A 20,228-nucleotide genomic window follows, 5' to 3' on the forward strand; every position below is an offset into this window, starting at 1 on the left:
AATGTAGGAGCCCTTATTGCTCTCGAGTTGGACCCCCCCAATAGATATTCAGACCACTGTCAGCTGGAGTGTCTGCATGCAGGAGCCTCAGCGTCTCTGGTCAGTGTGTCGGCCTGGAAGTCTTGGTTCCCTCTGTCTAACACTAACAAAAGGTGCTATATTTATACAGAAAGTATCTAGGCATCCTTTGACCCTTGTTGCTTGTATTAGCCATTGTTGGATTTGAGGATGACTTATGGGATGAACCGTGTACGTTGATATGGGGCGGAAGGTGGTGTAGCCCCAGCCTGGTTTCTAGGAACTCTTATGAATATTCATTCATACTGTGTGACTCTATTGATGGAGTTATATGACTCTATTGTTTAGGAGAACCCCTACTTCTGCACCCAGGACTAGAACTAGGTAAAAGGTTCAATCCTAAAATGGCTTGTTACAGTGAAGTGTAGGGGAGGTAATGTAGGTGAAGGAGTATAATGTTACCCGGGCCTATATTAGGGTAGGGTACCTATATGAAACATAACAGTTGCAGATACTGTATTTCTGAGCCCATTGATACAAAATGTGTACATCACTCCTGCCAATGCAGGTTAATTTCAGAATGTACATACTTAAGAGGACCAGATGGAACATCTTCCATCAGCCAGGTAAGGTGCCTGTACGGTTTTAGTACTGATGGCCAGAACTTCTGAGTGGAAAAAGACAGGTGACTGATTTGCGGTGCAAGTAAAAAGTGTGAATGATAGTGTAATAAAATTGGGTGAGGGAGCAACATGAAATTTTATTCTGGTTCTACCCACTCCTCCAACATTAAAAAAGCAAAGGCAATTTGTAATAAATAACTGCCTAGGTGTAAAAAAAGGTTGACATGTTTCAGCAAATGTATTGGACAACTGTGTCCTTGCCTTCTTCAGGACCTAGAAATTGCTTTTGCTACTGCAATGTGAAAAATAATTATAAAAGTGACTGCACATAAATCATACTGTGACAAGGAAAAAGATCACCTGACATCCTAGGTGTCTTCTTGTCATCCTGTCGGTGGAATATGCATGTCACTAGCGAAAAGGAAAAGGCACATAGTGAGTGTACAGGTGAGCAACAGAACACTAGCAGACAGCACAGAAAAAATGTGGAAAGTAGCCATACATTCTGTATCAGATTAGTATATCAATTCCAACAATAAAGGTTGAGTTCAAGTATTCCAAAAAGGAGATAAGTTTGCATTCCTAAATGTAGAAAAAACTCTGTCTTACCCGAGTCACTGGATTTGTGGACCTCACCCCACCTGGCAGCAGCTCAGGCAATGAGGGAAGCACCGCTCTGGTTAAAAAAAGGGAGCAAAAGAACAGATATGTGTAGAGTTGCTACCTTTGATTGAACAGTATACACTTATGTGATTAGAGAGTCTGCCCAATGTTGAAATAAAATCATACTACTAGTTAAGCGTCATGTTCATTACTGGGAATTGTTCATGTTCAATGACAAGCCCCAGGTGGGACTCTAATGTCCACGTAGTGTCGTGCCGAATGACTAGCGAGCAAAAGTATGGCTCCTAGACTACACACCACTACGAGGGCAACCAGTATCTTAAAAGTAAGCTTTCCAGTAATAAGTCAAGGCCTTGATGTCAGCAGAGTGCCGTGCCGAGTGACTGACGAGCAAAGGTATGGCTCTTAAAACTCACAGCACTTCGAGAACAAACAATGTCTGGAAGTCAAAAAAGCTAATGCTTTCCACTCGGTGAGTGTCTCTTGCATGTAGGCACAGATGTCAAAGGGACACCAGTAGAGAAATTTGTGCGATAAGAGATCCTAGGCTCACCTGCCAAGTGACTAGCGAGCACAGGTATGGTTCATAGAACGCATACCGCTGCAAGAGCAATCAGTATCTCAAAAGTAAGCTTTCCAGTAATAAGCCTGAGCCATGATATATATGTTGAGAAGTGTTCATCAGAGCGTGACACATATGAAAAACACTATGGTTCATTGATTCATTCATTTACTGGCTCAGTCTGCCCGGGAAGCTGTCTCTCTCACGTACTGCATTTAGCGCCGGGAATTGTAGTAAGGCCAGGACGGAACGAGGGATGGGAAGCTGCATGCCATAACAAATAAAGAAGTTGTAACTTACCTTACTAGGAGTGCGGTCTCAAAACTGTTGGGAAACTTGGAGGAATCTACAAGCGGCGCTCCCAATGCCGCATGAGACGACGCACCTCTGAAAAATAAACAGACCCGCAGGAGTGAACTGTACACTTGTGTAAAGGCAAAGGAAGGACGTTTTAATTGCTGGCATGCTGAGTTCTATCCTGAAGCCCAATGGAGGGCTGAAAAACTTTGTAATACAAAAGGGTGCAGTAGGCAAACCTAATGGAGGGTATGAAATGGATGCAAATAAACTACCATTCCCAGCCTGCATCAGTGAGAACATAAAAGGAAATTAGGTATACCGGAGGCTTAATGAAGCATGAACAAATAAAGAAGTTGTAACTTACCTTACTAGGAGTGCGGTCTCAAAACTGTTGGGAAACGTGGAGGAATATATATATATATAAATATATGTATATGTATATATATATATATATATATATATATATATATATATATATATATATATATATATATATATATATATATATATATATATAGTTGTTTAGCATGTATATTTAGTTAGTTCACGTATAGGTTAAGCTGTCTTTGTCCCATCCCCGGATGTGCCTTCTGGGGGGAGGTGGGTTGATGTATAATAGATATTGTTATGTGTATAGTCTTAGGTGAAAACAACAACAACAATAAAGAACCTCTGAACTATGATGCCATAAAAACTTTTTTACTATGATAAACAAAAAAGAAAATAAATAATCAAATAAAAGAAAAATAAATAACATGAAAAATAATATGTCTATTTGAAACTTTTATCATGTGTTGCATCCACTTAAGTTTGTAGATTCAGTCACTTTAAAATCATAGAGGTCAGTTCAGAGGTTCTTTATTGTTGTTTTCTATTGTCACTCCCTCCTCTAGACCTTAAATTTAATGCGGGAGTACCCTTTTTACATTATTACCTATAGTCTTAGGTGAGCTAGTGATTTTAATGTAGGTTTATCTTAGTACAAGTAAGATTAATGTATTTTAGGATAAGTCATTATTATTAGTTTAGGTGAATAAATGTGTATTTAAAAAAAAATCCTACTGCTTGATGGTTTGTGCTGTCAATGATTGTTGATGTGTTGACATGTACTGTTGAAATTGTAGTTGACTACAACTGATGCATCACCTGCACAAACAATTTGAATGTCTACAAATGTAATTACGCCCTCTTCAAGGGATAGGCTGCCATCAATCTGCAGTTTGAATGTGAGTGAACCAAGCTAATTGATATGTAGGGTACCAAAGTTCAGTTTGAAGATTGTTTTGGAGTGGTCTGATGAATTATTATCCATATGATACTATTTTGCAAGTACAGATATACACATGATGCACTGTAGGCATTGTGCTCACACATCATTGGTTACATGCTGTAGGTATTTTGTTAAGATACTTAGGGGCATCTTTGATAACACAAGTCCCCACAACAACTTCATTTTCCGTGTGGTCTGCAGGAGATAGGTGCTTTCTATGATGTACTCGTAATCCTAACACCTCTGTACAAGTTTCCACACAGCATTGTACATTGTGGACAACACTACAAAATATTTTGCAAACAAGCGAGGGCAAGGGGTATTGTGATGGGTGTTACAGCTTGGCAGCGCTAGGATTTGACCAAAAAACACACTCTGACATATTCTCTCCTACACCATTCGTCTTCTTACAGCTAAATTGCTTGGTCATCATATGTAACATGTTGAGGGAACTGTCTTTACATGTCACATGGCATGATACCCATCTATTCAACCTTATCCACCACATTGACAATTAGTAAATTTTCTAAGTATTCATTGTTTGTAGGGAAAGTTTGATCCAGTTCTTGTGGCTTGACACTGACTTGAGTATTGTTCCAAGTCATGATCAACATCCTGAGCATAGAGTATTTTTATTTTGCTGAAACAGTGTTGTCTTTGAGATCTGAGCATTGGTGGAGTCAATCCTGTCCGGGTTTCGCAATGCCTATCAGGGACACAGACTCAGCATATTCCCTTTCCCAAATGTCCTGTGATTTGTAGTGGTGTCTAAACTGAACATGCATTGTTGTTAAATTTAAACATAAATGTTCACAGGGGTCACACATTTTAGTGTCATAAGTGCTTTTATTTACATGTGAATTCGCTGAGGTAGCAGACTGGTACAGTTCTTTGTACAACACCCCGTTGTGTACATTCCCAGTGAAGGGCTAGACAGTCTCCTTGGGTGGGACATGTCCAGAGACATGTTGATGAAGAGGCAGAGTTCAGTCAGCAGGCTGACTGCAGTGTCATTGGGGACAATTGCAAATTTGGTAGTCCATATTAAAGTCTAAGATGAGTGCAGCAGAGTCATTTAGAGGACAGTGGAAGCTGATGTTCCAAGGCATGATGGGAAGCACAAGACCAGGCAGAAACTGTCCATCTGACACAGATGAATGGTACTTCTGACTTTTTCATTTGAATGTTGATTAATCCACATCTTCCTCCTCTGATGTGTCATGTGACTCTTGTGTGCCTGATGGTGGAGTGGCAGGAGCACTGTGAGGCAGTGACACATCTGGGGAGCAAGAGGTGGATGTTGAAGGTACAGCAGCATTTATTTTTGCCAAATGATGATGCATCTCTGAAGTGATGATAAGCTGCAGGGCTTTCAAGACTCCCCCACGTCTCTGTGGTAGGTAGCCATGGCAGCATAGTGGGAAGCCTGCATCCGCTCCATGCTCTCCATGATCTTTCTCATTTCATGCAACTCCTTGGTGACATTGCTGCAGCCACTTTGACTGGACAGTTGCTCTTGTCTCTGAGTAAGGACTACAGCCATGTCAGCCATGGAATGCTGGAGAGCATGGAGCGGACTGTGGGTGCCTCGTATGGATTTAAGGTGGACCCTAATGGGACTGAGACACTCATGGACCCCATTCAGTCAGTCAGTCAAATACACTTTATTCGATTTGTTAAAATCATAAAAGGCATAAAAATTACATACATGCGTAAAAACAAACAATTCATATATTTACAAAATAGTGCAAAACCCTTGTAGATGAATGCCATACAACTAGTCAATGGATAAGGTAGCGTAAAAATGCAATTGATTAAGATAAAGCATTTAATGGCACAGTTTTTGTCTTGATTCTACATGCCGCCACTAAAAAACTGGCCACACAATAGATGATGCGGGTGTTACTCAACAACTGGAGATAGGTAAGTGCGGGCCTGACTTGATAAAAGCCGGCCTCTCTCAGAATTGGTAACAAATATTTGTTCTTATGTCCGTATAAAACCCGCAAAATATGATAAAATGTATTGTATCTTGTTGAGAAAAGTTGTCGCATCTACAAGGTAGGCCATATTCTGGTTTGGCCCATGATTGGTAGCTACCCAAGGTAAAATGGATCAAATTGAATCTAAATTTGGACAATAAAAATCTATGAAAGGGTTTGGTTACAATACTGAGGTATGGCTCGAGTGAGGGGGAAGTTGTTAACATAAAGTGCAATCTAACTGTTGGTTTCACCAATTCCTGCTCTCGCCCTATCTAAGAAATTAATCTTGATCCAGTTACCATCCTCCCTCCTAATGCTAGATGGTGACAGAAAGAGCTCCGGGCGACCCAACTGCATAAAGGCATTTCTCAAATAATCCAGCGAAGGTATGTTTTTGGCGTAATCCAGCGCCATTACATCAGTCAGGATGGCATGGTTCAGGGTTAATTCGTGGTTAAGCCATGTTTTTGCCCAGAATGTTAAAGGGGCCAAATTCAACCTATCTGATACATAGTCCAGGCCCACCTCCGAATGAATTGAAAAGGTGTGAGTGGACTTAGGGACAGACAAAAGGGATCTCAAAAACCCATTTTCAACTCTTTGAATCTTGTCTTGGGGCACGTATCCCCACAAAGGTGAACCATAGGTGGCAATAGGAATGCATTTGGTATTGTAGACTTTTAAAAGAGCTTCCATGGGCCTGTCCCCTAACCTTTTTGCAAAACCCATAAGGGCGGACTTGGATTGAGCCATAAATATGCCTTTTACCCTGACCTGGGGGCCCATGAGCCCCTCTCGTCAAAGAGAACCCCCAGGTAAGGGAAAATGGCAACCCTTGAAAGCACCTCGCCCTTGCAAACAAAGGTTTTAGATTTGGACTTGCGTCTGTGGAGGCCAACCACCATCGAATGGGATTTTTTTGCATTTATCTTTAGATCTAACTGATCCATAAAAGCCCCAAATATGGCCAACAGTCTCTGGAGTCCAATGCCAGTGCGCGCTATTAGTACTGCGTCGTCCACGTATAGGAGAGCCGGTATTGTAACATCTCCTACACGTGGGACATCCACCCCTGCCTCCTTTAAAAACTTTCCCAAACCGTTAATATAAATAGTGAAAAGGAGGGGGGCCAGGATGCAACCCTGGCGCACTCCCTTCACTGATTTAAAACGGCTCGTACACCTCCCTTCCTTAGTGACCCTCACCGAAGCAATATGTCCTGATGAAGGGACGCCATAAAATTAACAAGTGACGGATCGATCTCAGTTTCAAGTAGGATTGACCACAACTTGGCCCTGTTTACTAGATCGAAAGCCGAGGAGAGGTCCATAAATGCCATGAATAAAGACCCCTCCTTGGCTACCGTGTATTTAGAAATTAGGAGGTGCAGGTTGGAACATTGTTCCAGGGTACCTCTTTTCTCTCTAAACCCATATTGGATGTTTGAAAGACCCCCACTGCTCTGTATGTTGGCCCTTAACTTGAGCAATAGAGCTCTGCCTAAGATCTTAATCGCAGAGTCCAAGAGGGAAATGGACCTGTAACACGCAGGGTCATCTCGCTGGCCCTTTTTGAAGATTGGTACAATAATTGAGGTGGACCAGGTGGAAGGGAAAATACTTCCATTAGCGGCACAGAAGACATTGGTTAACACCTTTGCCCAAAGTTTCGATGAGTGTCTGTAAAGGTCGGCCGGTACGCCATCCGGCCCCGGCGCCTTATTTTTCAAAGTCTCTACGATTTCTTTCTCCACTTCATCATAATTGAAGAGTAGGGGAGCAAGCTCAGAGGCCGCCGGAGGAGAACCTTGGGCGCTAGTGTCTGAGTCGCCATAGACTTCTTTAAAGTGAAGAAGCCATATAGCGTCAGGGATGACGCAGTCCATAACCAAATTATCTGAGTCAGAAATAAAGGGCTGATTAATTGTAGCCCAAAACTGACTGCTGTCGCGCAATACCTCTGTAGAGAGTAGTTTATCCCATGCTTCCTTTTTTATGGCGTTTTTCCTGCCACTAATGGTTAACTTATATTCCTTCCTCAATTTGCCAATAGCAAGCATGTCCCTCGGGGTACGTGACAATGCCTGTTTAAGTGCCTTATGGGCTCTTGAACTGTAGTGTGTTTTATCTAGATACCTGAATCAATATTCTATTCTTTGCCCTTGTCCGGTTATAAATCAATAATATCCCTGCAACGGCATAGAAACCCTTTTTCATAATTCGGTCATAGCGCATGCTGTCACATTAAGCAAGCCTATTCCTCCAGCCCCCTAGAAAGCACACCGAGTTCTTAAACAAATCCAAGTCTCCAGCAACCTGGGAAATCCCCGCTGCTATTGTTTTGATTTCGTCCGAGAACTCCTGTAAAGCACTGTAAGAACGACCAGTTCTTAGTGACATCTTTATTGATGTCTTATGTCCATCCTTTCGTCAACCCTGGCACCTTTCAGGTATAAATATACCGACGCTGCCTTAAGCAAACACACGGTGGTAATCCTGGGGCAGAGCAGCTATTACTTCCGAAGAGCCCAGCTGATGTGAGAGCCCACGGACGCTGCCCCTCCCTTTTTTACGCGCTGAGAAAGACGCTGTCTTTTCTCTTGCCGAGAAATCCAGCCTCCGGCGTTTCCAGCTTACCCTTGCGGGTGACTGGGATACCGAGTCCTGAGAGAAAGATACCAGTCCTCCTGCCTTCTAATACCCAGGTACTGAACTGACTAAACCCTTACAGAGAATTCTTGAGTCAGATTCTTGGCAAAACAAACTTAACTTAAACTGCTACTTACTTACTCCTTCCCATGTATTAGGCTTAGGTCAGGTACAACGGGGTAGGCGTAGTTAGAAGCACCAGTTGAGTACGATTAGTCAATGTATATATGTATGTATCTATTTTATCCATTTTAAAGTATCATATGGCTAAGAAACCATATCAATGCTTTTACAGTATTATTTCATAATCCTGCTTTTACTGTATGCACTTTACTTAACTATAAGTATTGCAATTGTAGCAATTCATTTCTCTTGTAAGAGGAAAGAGACTGCTCAATAAATAACACCTTTTTTTTTTTTTTTTTTTTTTGAAGACCTTTATTGATAGCATAGCCGTACATCAACATAGACATTTCGTGCAGTTCCACATTAGCTGGCGAATACGTCTGAAGGACCAGGTGGTCTATACTCAGGGAACACCATACACAGCCAGAATGCCGGCATCCCGGAGGCCCGGCGGCGAAATGCAGTGGAATCTAGGCAACATCTACTATGCATAATGCCCACTGTAAGCTTTAAGTAATTTTATATAACCGTCGGCCGTCTCAATCACAGTCAGAGCATGTCGGTCTTATAACATATGAACATGAAAAGTAAACTACCCTCAAAAACCCCCCCCCCCAACTTCCCCCCGTTTGCTGTCGAGTGTATACGTGGAAACCAAACCAATCTCCCATTACTAACACCCCTGGGTGCGCCCCCCGAGTGTGCTGTACTATCCCCCCACCCGTGCCGCCCCGTACCCCAAATCCCTCCCTGCCAACCTCCCCTGAAGAGCATTCACCCACTCTGCCCCACCTTCTCACAAACTCCAAACGCTACTCCACCCCCCGGGGTGAGGTTTCCAAACCCAGACCACAGTCCACCCCCTGATCCTGAAGCTCACCACTCTCAGAAGAGTCAGAGCCTCCCTCCTCCCCCCTGCTCAGGTGTTCCTTGTAAAGGTCCCAGAAGTTTTTCGGCCTACTTCTTGGTGGCAGCAAGTCACTGTACAATTCCGTTTGGGTACAACAGTATTGTAAGTCCCTAAGCCACCTCGTTTTGGCAGGTAGTGGCCCGCGCATCCAGCAGGAAGCGACCACTCTCCTGGCCAACAGCAACGCCATGTCCACAAGCTTGCGCAGTGAGGGGGCTAGCGGTTTGGAGAAACCCACCTTTTATTGAAAACGCCCGTCTCTCTTTTTCTCTGCAATCTGGTGAAACTAAGTACGCACCTTTGACTGAGTGAAATAGCTGTCTTTTGTTTTCACACGACTCTAGAGATATACTCTTATTCAGGGAGAGCAAAGTTGTCATGTTTTATGGTTGTCAGAAACTAAATCCCTTCTTGTCTATCCAGGGAGGTTCAACTCCTCCTCGCTTATTCGAGAAAGTTTCTAGTGAACTCTGAGCTAGCTGGCAAAAACTTAAGTCTAATATAGTCAGTAGAGACCTAGATAACCTCAGTCCTACGTCTATACTACTGAAGATATTATTCCAATGCGCAGAGCCTATTGGGACTACAGGAACTTCACTACATGGCGCCCAACGTTTGGTAAGGCGATAAATCTAACGCAAGACGTTAGAGTAACTCAGTCGTGCTTTTTCACACAGACCCTTTCTCCGGTAAATACTCCAAAGACGTCTGGAGTGGGTCAAAGGTTAAAATCCGCCGGAACTTAGTAGAAAGATATTTCTATGTATAGTTTTTGGTTTATTCAACGTTGAAGGATACAGTGTTCCAAAATATTGGTCACCTAATCTTTGTTTCCTTGAAAACTTGATCTGCAACAAAAAACCTTCCTGTCAGTAAAATGTCAGACGGTGAAGGAGATAGTGAGACCAGTGGCGTCACTAGGGTTGGTGTCACCCGGTGCGGGTAACTCATGGTGTCACCCCCCTAACGACTTACCGCATGGACCTCCCATAAAAGCAATTACTAATGCGTCTTTATTATTAAAGGAACACTTTTGTGAAACATTTGAATAATGAAATACTGAGCAAAAAGCACTGTTTCTAAACTTATACCTTGCAGTTAGCATGCAATTCCTTAAAGTTGGTTCATAATTCATTAAGGTATATTACAAGGATGGTAACCTGAGACCTATCTCACTCAAGAATGTCTGCAATGAAAGCAGTAACTCGCTGAGCTTCCTACATAAAATACAAATCTGTGACCTGCATGGTGCATGCTTCACTTTGCAGCTGGGACATTAACTCTTTATACTTTGTATGAGTCAGGCCTGTAACTAGACTGCACACAGATCTCGCCAGCAAGTGTATTCACCACCAAAGTTATTTTACAGCTACAATGCTTTGGAATTTGTTGGGTACACAAAGATCTCTGCACTAGGTGTCTAATCCCAATAAACTATTTTAAAGTGGTCTGCTTGAGAGAAAACAAAGTACAATTAGAAGAGGTATAATACTGCAATATATGGTAGACACTCAAGCACAAGAACAAACGTTACGTAGGCAATGGTGGCACTTGTGCAAGTATCAAAAAACAAACAAAATGCCATTACCGCAGTCCCCAGGGCCTATCGTTACTGCCCAAGGAAGGAAGAAAACTTTAGCCAGGTGCACTAGACCCGCCCAAAGAGGGCAGTGTTTTTTCTGAATCTGATTCATTTGTGGGCCACAGCACTGCCACATTTTTAACTTAGTTCATGATTCATATTAATTTATAAATAAATGATAACTGGATATTATTTCTCTCTCACCGACTGCCTCTGAGTCCGGACCCAGCAAGAAGAAGTCAGTGAGTCCCAAATTTGAAGGGGTGAGGCCAGGCTTTTGATTGTCCCTGTTGACAATTCAGTGTGACTGATGAATGCTAGGTGCAGAAACAGTGGCATTGCCAGCACTTTGGCCACCTGTGGCGGTCCCCTTGTTTGCTGCCCCACTGCGGCCGCACCAAAGAGCTGGGGGGGAAGGGTGCTGGCAGGATTTTTTTTCGTTTGCTGCCCCTCTTGGGCAATTGAAAAGCAGGGGGGGCGATTGCCACACCGAGACGGCAGGTAAGAGTGGGGGGAGGCTGCCGCCCCCAAAACTAATGCTGCATGGGCGCACCCCCGCCCCCCTTGCTTTGGACTGTGCAGAAAGCTCCTCTTGTTGCCTTTGTTGTGTGTACTCTAGTCTAGAGACTAACTTGCTGTGAGGTGCATCAATATACACTAAGAATTTATCTGGAGTGCAAACTGGAAAGAATACTTGAAAAAGAACCCCCCCACAATCCAGTTCTGAAAATGTAGACAGTGGATCCATGTCCCCTGTCTGCTTTGGCTGAATATAATTGAGAGGCACCTGCACACCTGTTGTTCCAGTTCCAAGTTCTCTGTGACCAAGGAAGGGAGTGCGCCGTGTAGTACTGTAAGGTGTGCTGTGTAATCAGAGCTGGTGTGTGCCTGACAGATGGTTTCCCAGAGGTGAGGGGACATTAACTAACGTTTTGTCTTGCTGAAAGAAGCTGTTCATCTGACCTGAAGTGCCTAAATTTACCCTGGCTGCTGCGATGGGAAAGGAGTCTTTCAACATAGCAGTAGGCGTGACTGTCTATTAACAGTCAGAAAGCAAGAGACCCCCAGAGCAGGCAGGAGAAGAAAGACGGAAAAGAGTAATCTGTTAGCTTCAGGAGTGGTGGGTGCCAGTCTCTCTGGTACTAGGGTTATGGGCCGGAATTGTGGATTTGCAGCTGAGCTTGACGATGTGCCAAGAAAAGCAAATGTTGGCTGTGCTCACCGTTGTGCCAAAAAGTGCAGCGGCAGCTTACTGTGCCTCATGATGAAGAATTTGCCCATTGCGGCCCTTGATGCCATGATCAAGAAGTGTACCAGCAACTGTCGATTGTCCTGCTGCGATCCTACCTTTTAGGTGGTGTGGCCCACCTGCACCCTATTGCCACATGACCTGGAAGCAAGGCAGAAGCTGAGTGGGATCTGACAAATCCTCTGGAGCCCCTGTGACTCTACACACCTGTGTTCATGCCACAGGACCTCAGGCAGCAGCCACCTGTGTCATCTCTACCAGGGACCTGCCTGGACTGACAAAGGATGCTCCAGTGAACAGTGCATGTCATATCAGAAAAGGAGAGAGTGAAGATGCTTTGTACTGGTCTGCTGGTTCCTTGCTGCCTGTGTTTTGAAAAGGGAGTCCTGCAATGTGTGAGACTTTAAAGGGGCGTTGTACCAAACTGAGTGCTGGATATGATGAACAGGAGCAATCAGTACCTGAGCCTTGGTTTGTACTGTGTAGACACTCAAACCCAAAAGGGAACCGTCCTAGCCTTACCAGAGGAGGGACACCTGTGTAAAAGGAAGAGGTACAAAGTGATACCAAAGGAGATGATGGAGGCTAGCTTGAATCCAGTGGCAAAGTGAGGAAGGGACCCACGTCTGGGCATACCCTGCCAACTTAGAGCGAACAAAGCAATACAAATGGGGATGGTGGAAGGGGTAGGCAGCATCCAAAGGTGCAGTGGCCCTAGCACAAGACCCATAGCTTTGTTTGATAGAATTTTGTGAGTAGTCTTCCGTTTTAAGTATGTGTAAATACGTGCTTTTCTTTTCTAAAGTAAAGCACTTGGTTGGACAATCTGTTATTGTGCTGCTGTTTGATTGCTTAACTCTGATCTTGGCAATACGAAAGGGGATGATGGACGGAGCGTTTGAGCAAATCAAGCACTCACCCCCAGTCAACTGATCTGGGTTTAATCCATCGCCATTCTTTAGCTCACTCCGCCACCCTAGTTCAGACATGGCCATATGCAAATCAGTCTGACCCTGTGCCTCATGGGAACAGTCCAGCCCAAACTGCCAAGCCATGTCTTCCCTGGACCGGAAACAAGCAAACTCTGATCTTGAGCACCAGAACACTACCTCCCTAAAAAGTCTGTCACTGCTCACCATGGCCACCACTGAAAGTTAAGGGTGAAGGGGTTGTTTTTGGCCCATTTTTAAATCCAACAGACTCACCCTGGGATATCAGAGTCAAAAGACCCCACCCCCCATAGCTCAGGCCCAGTTAGCCTCTGCTTGCCCTGTGGCCTCCTGAATGGGATCCGATGTAAAGGCACGGATTGCCCTTGGCACACTTACATAGCTAAGTAGTCTTTTTGTAATGTGTTCATAAAGCACAAAAAGTACACCATTCAATGTATAAAGGAAGGAAGGGTTGGCATTTAAGAGAAACAAATAAGGAAAAAAAAGGTAGTTAAGGGTTATTAGAACACGTATTTTATTTTACTTCCTTCAGTTTTACACAGTTGTAGAATTATGAGAAATTGGAACTCAACACAGTTATACATGATTACCATAAACATATAATGTATTTTACGCACACATCATCATTAGGTGTGAGACATTTGTGTGGGGACTACCCAAAAAATGCCATTTTGACTTATGGCAATTACATTTTGTTTGCAGAAATGCACTCATTTGTCAGCATTCGGTGCTCCAGCTTAACACGCCTTCTAATTGCTCTATATAATTTACAAAGCGCTTCCTACCTCTCATGAGTACGCAGGCATCGCTGTCTTTTCCATGTGTTCCTCTGCCGACAGGGGTGGGCCTTCTCCTTGGGGCAGAGTGTTTCCTCGCCACTGTTCGCTCCCTAACCCTTTTAAGTTTTTACTCTCCTCAGAAAGTTGGCACCATAATGCTCCAGGGCGCGTGCACGCATTCGTAGCAGCGAACAAAGCGCTCCCTCGGCATGCACTGTAAACACATAAAGCGCCGCGAGCTGTGAAGAACAAGAAGGCACCGACGCAAACTCCATGAAGCCCACACGCACGCACGGGCAAACTATTAAGTCTCTTCAAAGTAAACAGACGTGCCGCAGGGAGACCTCTGAGCACGACGGCGCTCCCTATATCAATGGACAGAGATGGTGCCCGTGCCGTGGTGTGATGTCCTCGCCTCAGAATGAATTATTTCTTTATTCTAGTAGCACCACACACGCACTCCCATGCACTGCCGTTGGTCTCGTCTCCTCCCTGGCGGGCGTGTGACCGCGCTAACGCATCGAAGCAGGAGTGCACACCCACGCGCGGGGGCTGTCCCAGGGCCGTCATTGGTAGCACTAAAGAGATTGACAGCCCTGGGACCCACAAACTGCGTACGCCACGCATACGCATCGCACCAGTGACCAGCATCATCACATGCATCTGGTGCGTGCGTGCGTGCGTGCGTGGCGACGTGCTGCACTGACTGCAGTAGTACTTTAAATTTTTTAAAGCAGGTGCGCAATTGTGCACAGCGCACCATGCGCTTGCACTAAAGCAGCCCGTAACAACTAACTAGATTGGTGTCACCCCAGAGATGGGGTGACACCCGGTGCGGTCCGCACCCCCCGCACCCCTCTAGTGACGCCACTGAGTGAGACAGCTAGAATAGCAGCTCGTCTCCTAGCGGAAGACACAAGTCTCCTACAGCAAGACCCGGATGCAATACTCATCCCGGTCAGCATAAGAAAAACTATAACTCTTAAACTAATAGAAAATGGACTAACATCGAGAGGTGGTACAGTCATATTCGTAATTGAGGCACATGAATATCGGCAGACAGAGGTATTCTATTCATGGATAAACTTTCCAGCAGCAAACGCTGTCACACATGAATTCCACTATTACAAAATAGAGGAACCACCGGATGAGTACACTCCTTTCGAGGAGGTGGAAATCCCATTAAAATACCAAGAGCACCTGCTCTGGTTTAAAGGTGCCCTAAAACATAATAATCACATCACCAGGCTCGGTCCACTAGGTAGACCAGGAGCAACGTGGCCGGTTCTAGCCAGCTACACACCACATCCCGGCATCGAAAAAATGTCAGTACCAGAACTTTTAGTACAGTTAAAACAACTGATTAAAATACATAGACAATTAGTCCAATATGTAATGCGGACTTCAACAGTCCAACCAGCTATTAACATTCCACAGCTGACCCCTCATCAGAGGAACACAAACAAAATTACACCACAGAACATACAGTCATGTCTGGGTAAAGTACCCGCAAAACGGGAACAAATTCCATTCTGGTTAGCACAAAAAATCACTCAAATAGAGGCAGTATTTCCGGATACTACCCCTACTGAGAAACACAGAATTCTGACTATCTGCCTTCCAATGGGGATCGCACCACATGTGGAGGACTGTGACACTTGGGGCACAGTCTTTGCTTCCATTTACACAAAAACACATGGTGTTCCGTCCATGGCGGTAATACCGGATGTGCTAAGACAGATTCAAAATGAATACGGTCCAGAACCTGCTTTAACTCTGGGTATGAAATTACTGAAAGACTTCAAGCAGGTCTCAGCTTTATTATTATCTAATATAAAAGGAGAAGCAGCATCTGTGGCGATCCGTCAGAAATTGAAAGAAACAGATATAGCAGAACAACCATTTGAACTTGCCAGAATCATAGAAAAATCCTATGAAGAACTAGGAAGAGATAGCTTGGGTGGGAAACCAGTAAAACCCCAACTAACTGAAAATCCTGAAAAAATATTTATTAAAAATAATCTAAACACTCCAAAAAAGAGCTGGGATGGAAATAAACAATCCACTCCCAAAGAAAAAAGATTCCAGTCCAGAGGAAAGTCTCCTCGGCGGAGAGAAAGATCTCCGGACCAAGGACACAAGTCTCCCCAGAGGGAGCCCTCTGAGAAAAGATACAACCTTAGAAATAGGGATAATTTGAAGAAACCTGATAGATATCAAGATATTGATAAACGTCCCTCTCGATCTTTTCAGACTTCCTCGCAGAAATCGGAAAGAAGAGGACGGTCAGAACACAGGGAAGAGCACGTCAAGTCCAAAGACAAAGAACCTGCTCATCAAAGTAAAAAACTACAATTTCCAAAAAAGAAGGTAGCCAGCATTAAAATAGTCAAACATGCCGAGGATCCTCAGGACACAGCTGAAAAACGGAGAGTGGGCTCAGACAATGCTAGACAGCGCAGCAGAAGTGAGCATAGCTCGCAAGATCCTAATGAATCATCTGGAGACAGTGGACACGAATGAATACATTCAGGTGGAAACTGCAGATACCAGAGTTAGCAAACCTCATAAAATATACGAAATAACATTACGTATAGAGGGAGATAAGACTAGGAAAATATGGGGTATATTTTGGGATAACCTCTCTAAAGGCTATGACATCCTTTTAGCTGAAAAAGACTGGCCACCGGAGTTTGTCAGCTCCTGCATTCTATAAAAACCATGTTGGATGGGATGACGACTCTCCTCCTCACAAAATCCAGTTAAAATGTCAACCAACTGCACAGAGGCAGTACCCAATTAAGCAAGAAGCTAAAAAAACAGGTTAGGGAGATCTTAGATCAACTTGAATACCAGGGGGTGATTGAAACATGTACCTCACAAATGAATAACCCTTTGTTTCCTGTCTCCAAGCCAGACGATTCATATCGTCTAGTTTTGGACTACAGACACCTTAACTCATGTTGCAAAACTTTTGCAGTACAAAACTCACATAGTGCAGCACTAATGAATAACATCGTGCGCAAAAAATACAAAACAACATTAGACATCTCTAATGGCTTCTTTTGTCAAAATATAGCAACTGAAAGCAGGTATTTGACCGCTTTCTCAATAATGGGCTCGCAGAAAACTCTGTCGACTCCCACAGGGGTTCAAGAACAGCCCAGGATTATTCTCAGCAAGAGTAACAGAGTTACTACAAATGTATGATGATGAGGCATTATCTTATGTCGATGACATCTATCTAACAGATGATGACTTGGATACTCACTTGAAAAGAGTGAACACCATAATACTTGGGTTCGCAGCAGAGGGTTACAAATTCAACTTTAAAAAGTCATGAATTGCCCATCTAACTGTCCTGTTTTTAGGATATGAATTATCAAGTGAAGGCAAAAGCCTGGCAGACAATTTCTTAGAGAAATGTGTTGTAATCCAAGCACCAAGAACGCTGAAAAACTTACAATCAATTCTAGGTTTCCTGAATTTTGGAAGAACTTACATTCTAAATTATGCAGAGAGGGTTAAACCTCTCTATGAACTAATAAAACCAGATTTTAAAACAATCAATTGGACTCAAAAACACACAGAAATTTTGAGATTATTGCAGACAGACATGCTAGCTAAAACAAAATTGCAAACACGCGATAACACACGCAACCTTGTAGTCCGAGTCATCCCAGGAAGATGCGAATTCACATACCTGACCTCTAATGAGGGAGAAAAGGTACCAATAGCATACAAATCACATTTGTACACAGAAACTGAAAAAACATTCAGCATTAAGGAAAATATTGTTCATGCGATTCAAACAGCTGTAGCAAAAGAAAGAGACCAAGCTGACGGCAGACAGATTACTGTTAGAACAGCAGAATCAGCCTTTGAGGCATTAACAAGCCCATGTAATTTACCTACTGTGGCATTAAATCCAAAATGGATACAATGGGAAAATTCTCTTGCTACAGACAAAGTGAAATACTATTTTGACCCGGATATGAAAAAATTAAAAAATCTAGAATATGAAAGAGAATATCCTCTGCCAATCGACATTCGGCCAATACAACAGTACGCCTGTGTAATATATACAGACGGACATGCACAACCCTCGGTTTGGGGAAAACAAGCCTATAACGCCACATGCGAAATTGTTAAATATGTGTGGCGCGGAGGTAAATTGAGACCTTTGGTAACAAAATCACACTCTGTAGAAAATAATTCAGAAAAACAAACTGAAGTAATAGCGTTGAAAATGGTGCTAGATAATGGGGATCGCGAATTCCCGACACTAATAGTGTGCGATTCATATTACTGCGTCAAATCATACAATAACGACTTGCAGAACTGGGTTCAAAACGGTTACAAAGATGACACAGGTGCCACAATAAAGCAAAAATCGCTTTGGGAACAAGTAGTTCTCGTAAAGAAAGAACTACCAAAGACTCACGTGATACATTCATTGAGTCATGAACGTGATGGCGTTCAGGTTTCAGGGAATTCATTGGCTGAGACAGCCACAGCGGAAGCAAGTAAGCCGGCTTCCGTAGCTACAAAAAAGCGTTCAGGAAAATACGTAGACGGGGAAACGATGCTGGTGGTAAAAACGTCATCAAAAGGCGACTGTTCAGCTCTACCCGTCAACTATCCACTCAATTATACATAAGTAATCGATGCAAACTCCGTTCCTTTTGCTCAAATCCCTGGAGTGGGGGATAGGGTAATTCCAAACACGAACAGGAGAGGCTTCTTAATACAAGAAGCACATATGGGATTAGGTCTAAGGCATCAGAAGATCAAGGAATCTCTGACAGAATTACAATCAGAATACTGGTGGCCGGAAATGAGCGTGGATAATCATAAATTTGCAAAAAATTGTGAAAACTGCAACAGAGATCGCAGTGGCGAACCGGCCAACATAGTGCCAGAACACCTAATAGAAAGCATAAAGCGATCTATACGCATGATTAAACAGGAAACATGCGCCCCAATGTATATTATTTAAGACTAGTTTCACTTAAAATGTAGACCCCAGCGCTCGGCTGACGTCTGAACTGTTATAAAAAATTTGCGAGTCTATAGCGGCATAGACGCAATTGGCATGCTATATTCTGACCAGGGTCCTGCTTTTAGCTCTCGAGCTTGGGAGGAGGACGTGACCAGCATGGGCATTGCATTGCGGGAATCTTATCACTTCCTTCCTGAGGGAAATGGGATGGTGGAAAGAAAAAACCGAGACATAAAGCAATCTATAACGGTAAAGGTATTAGGTTCGGGGGTTGGGTGGGTCAAACATTTAATAAGTGTCCAACGTAGTCAAAATAATCTGCCAAGAAATTCTCTAAAAGGTTTCAGTCCGTACGAACTATTGTTCGGGACTAGAATGCATATCCAGGACCTCGATAGTCAAACTTCAGTGGTAGAAAGAAAATGCTTTGATATCAAAGATCGTTTGGCTATTTTACAGGACTTAAATGAAACAAGAAAAGACCTGAGCAACATAAAGTTGAAACAACAGCCAACAGCCACTGAAGAGAAACCACCTGTCCCAGCAAGGCCTGTCTGGATTCCAAAGATTGGGGATCTGGTCAGAGAGAAAATCGCGGTGAAGAAGGAATTTGGGCCTTCTTACAGAAAAGCAGTACCTGTCTTAGCTATCAACGGAACAAGATCAGTTGTACTACCGCCCCTTGCTGATAAAAAGGAGAACCGAGTTGTATCCATCGACCTGGTTAAACCACAATCATGTGGCCAATAATAAGTAGTAGGCCAAGTGGACTCCCAAGAAGTAGCATAACACCAAAGTTTGCTACAAATCAAGAGGTTCAAACTGAGAGACTAATCACATTTGATAAACCTACAGTAAATCAACATGGACTATGCAACAAAGCCATGGAACGTATGCCTCTTGAAACCCAAATTACAACAATTCGTCAAGAAACACCTGTCTACAACGATGTAGCCACAGACTATACTGATAAAACAAAGAAAAATCCAGAAGCAATTCCAATAATTGACAGAACTACATCAGGCTACTTCATCAATTTTGATGACTTTTCTGAGGATCCGAGCGAACCTGAAGAACAGCCAACAACACAAACTTTTAAAGACAATGCTAAAGAACTCTTTCATCAACTAAAAGAAAACTATCTCAATCAATCAATCAATCAGGTCATTTATAGAGCGCACTACTCACCCGTAGGGTCTCAAGGCGCTGGGTTGAGGGGGGGGGGTGCCGTTACTGCTTGAACAGCCAGGTCTTGAGCTTCTTCCTGAAGGAGAGGTGGTCTTGGGTCAGGCGCAGGTCGGTTGGGAGTGAGTTCCAGGTCTTGGCGGCCAGGTAGGAGAAGGACCTTCCTCCTGTTGTCGCTCTTCGGATGCGGGGGACGGCGGCGAGGGCGTGGCTGGTTGATCTGAGGAGGCGCTTGGGAGTGTAGAAGTTGATCCGGTTGTTGAGGTAGCTCGGGCCTTGGTCGTGTAGGGCTTTGTGCGCGTGGGTGAGGAGACGGAAGGGGATTCTCTTGTTGACCGGGAGCCAATGCAGATCTCTCAGGTGTCCGGAGATGTGGCTGCGTCTGGGGATGTTGAGGATGAGTCTGGCCGAG

This window comes from Lissotriton helveticus, chromosome 3_1, assembly GCF_964261635.1.
Source record: "Lissotriton helveticus chromosome 3_1, aLisHel1.1, whole genome shotgun sequence".
Classification (NCBI taxonomy): domain Eukaryota; kingdom Metazoa; phylum Chordata; class Amphibia; order Caudata; family Salamandridae; genus Lissotriton; species Lissotriton helveticus.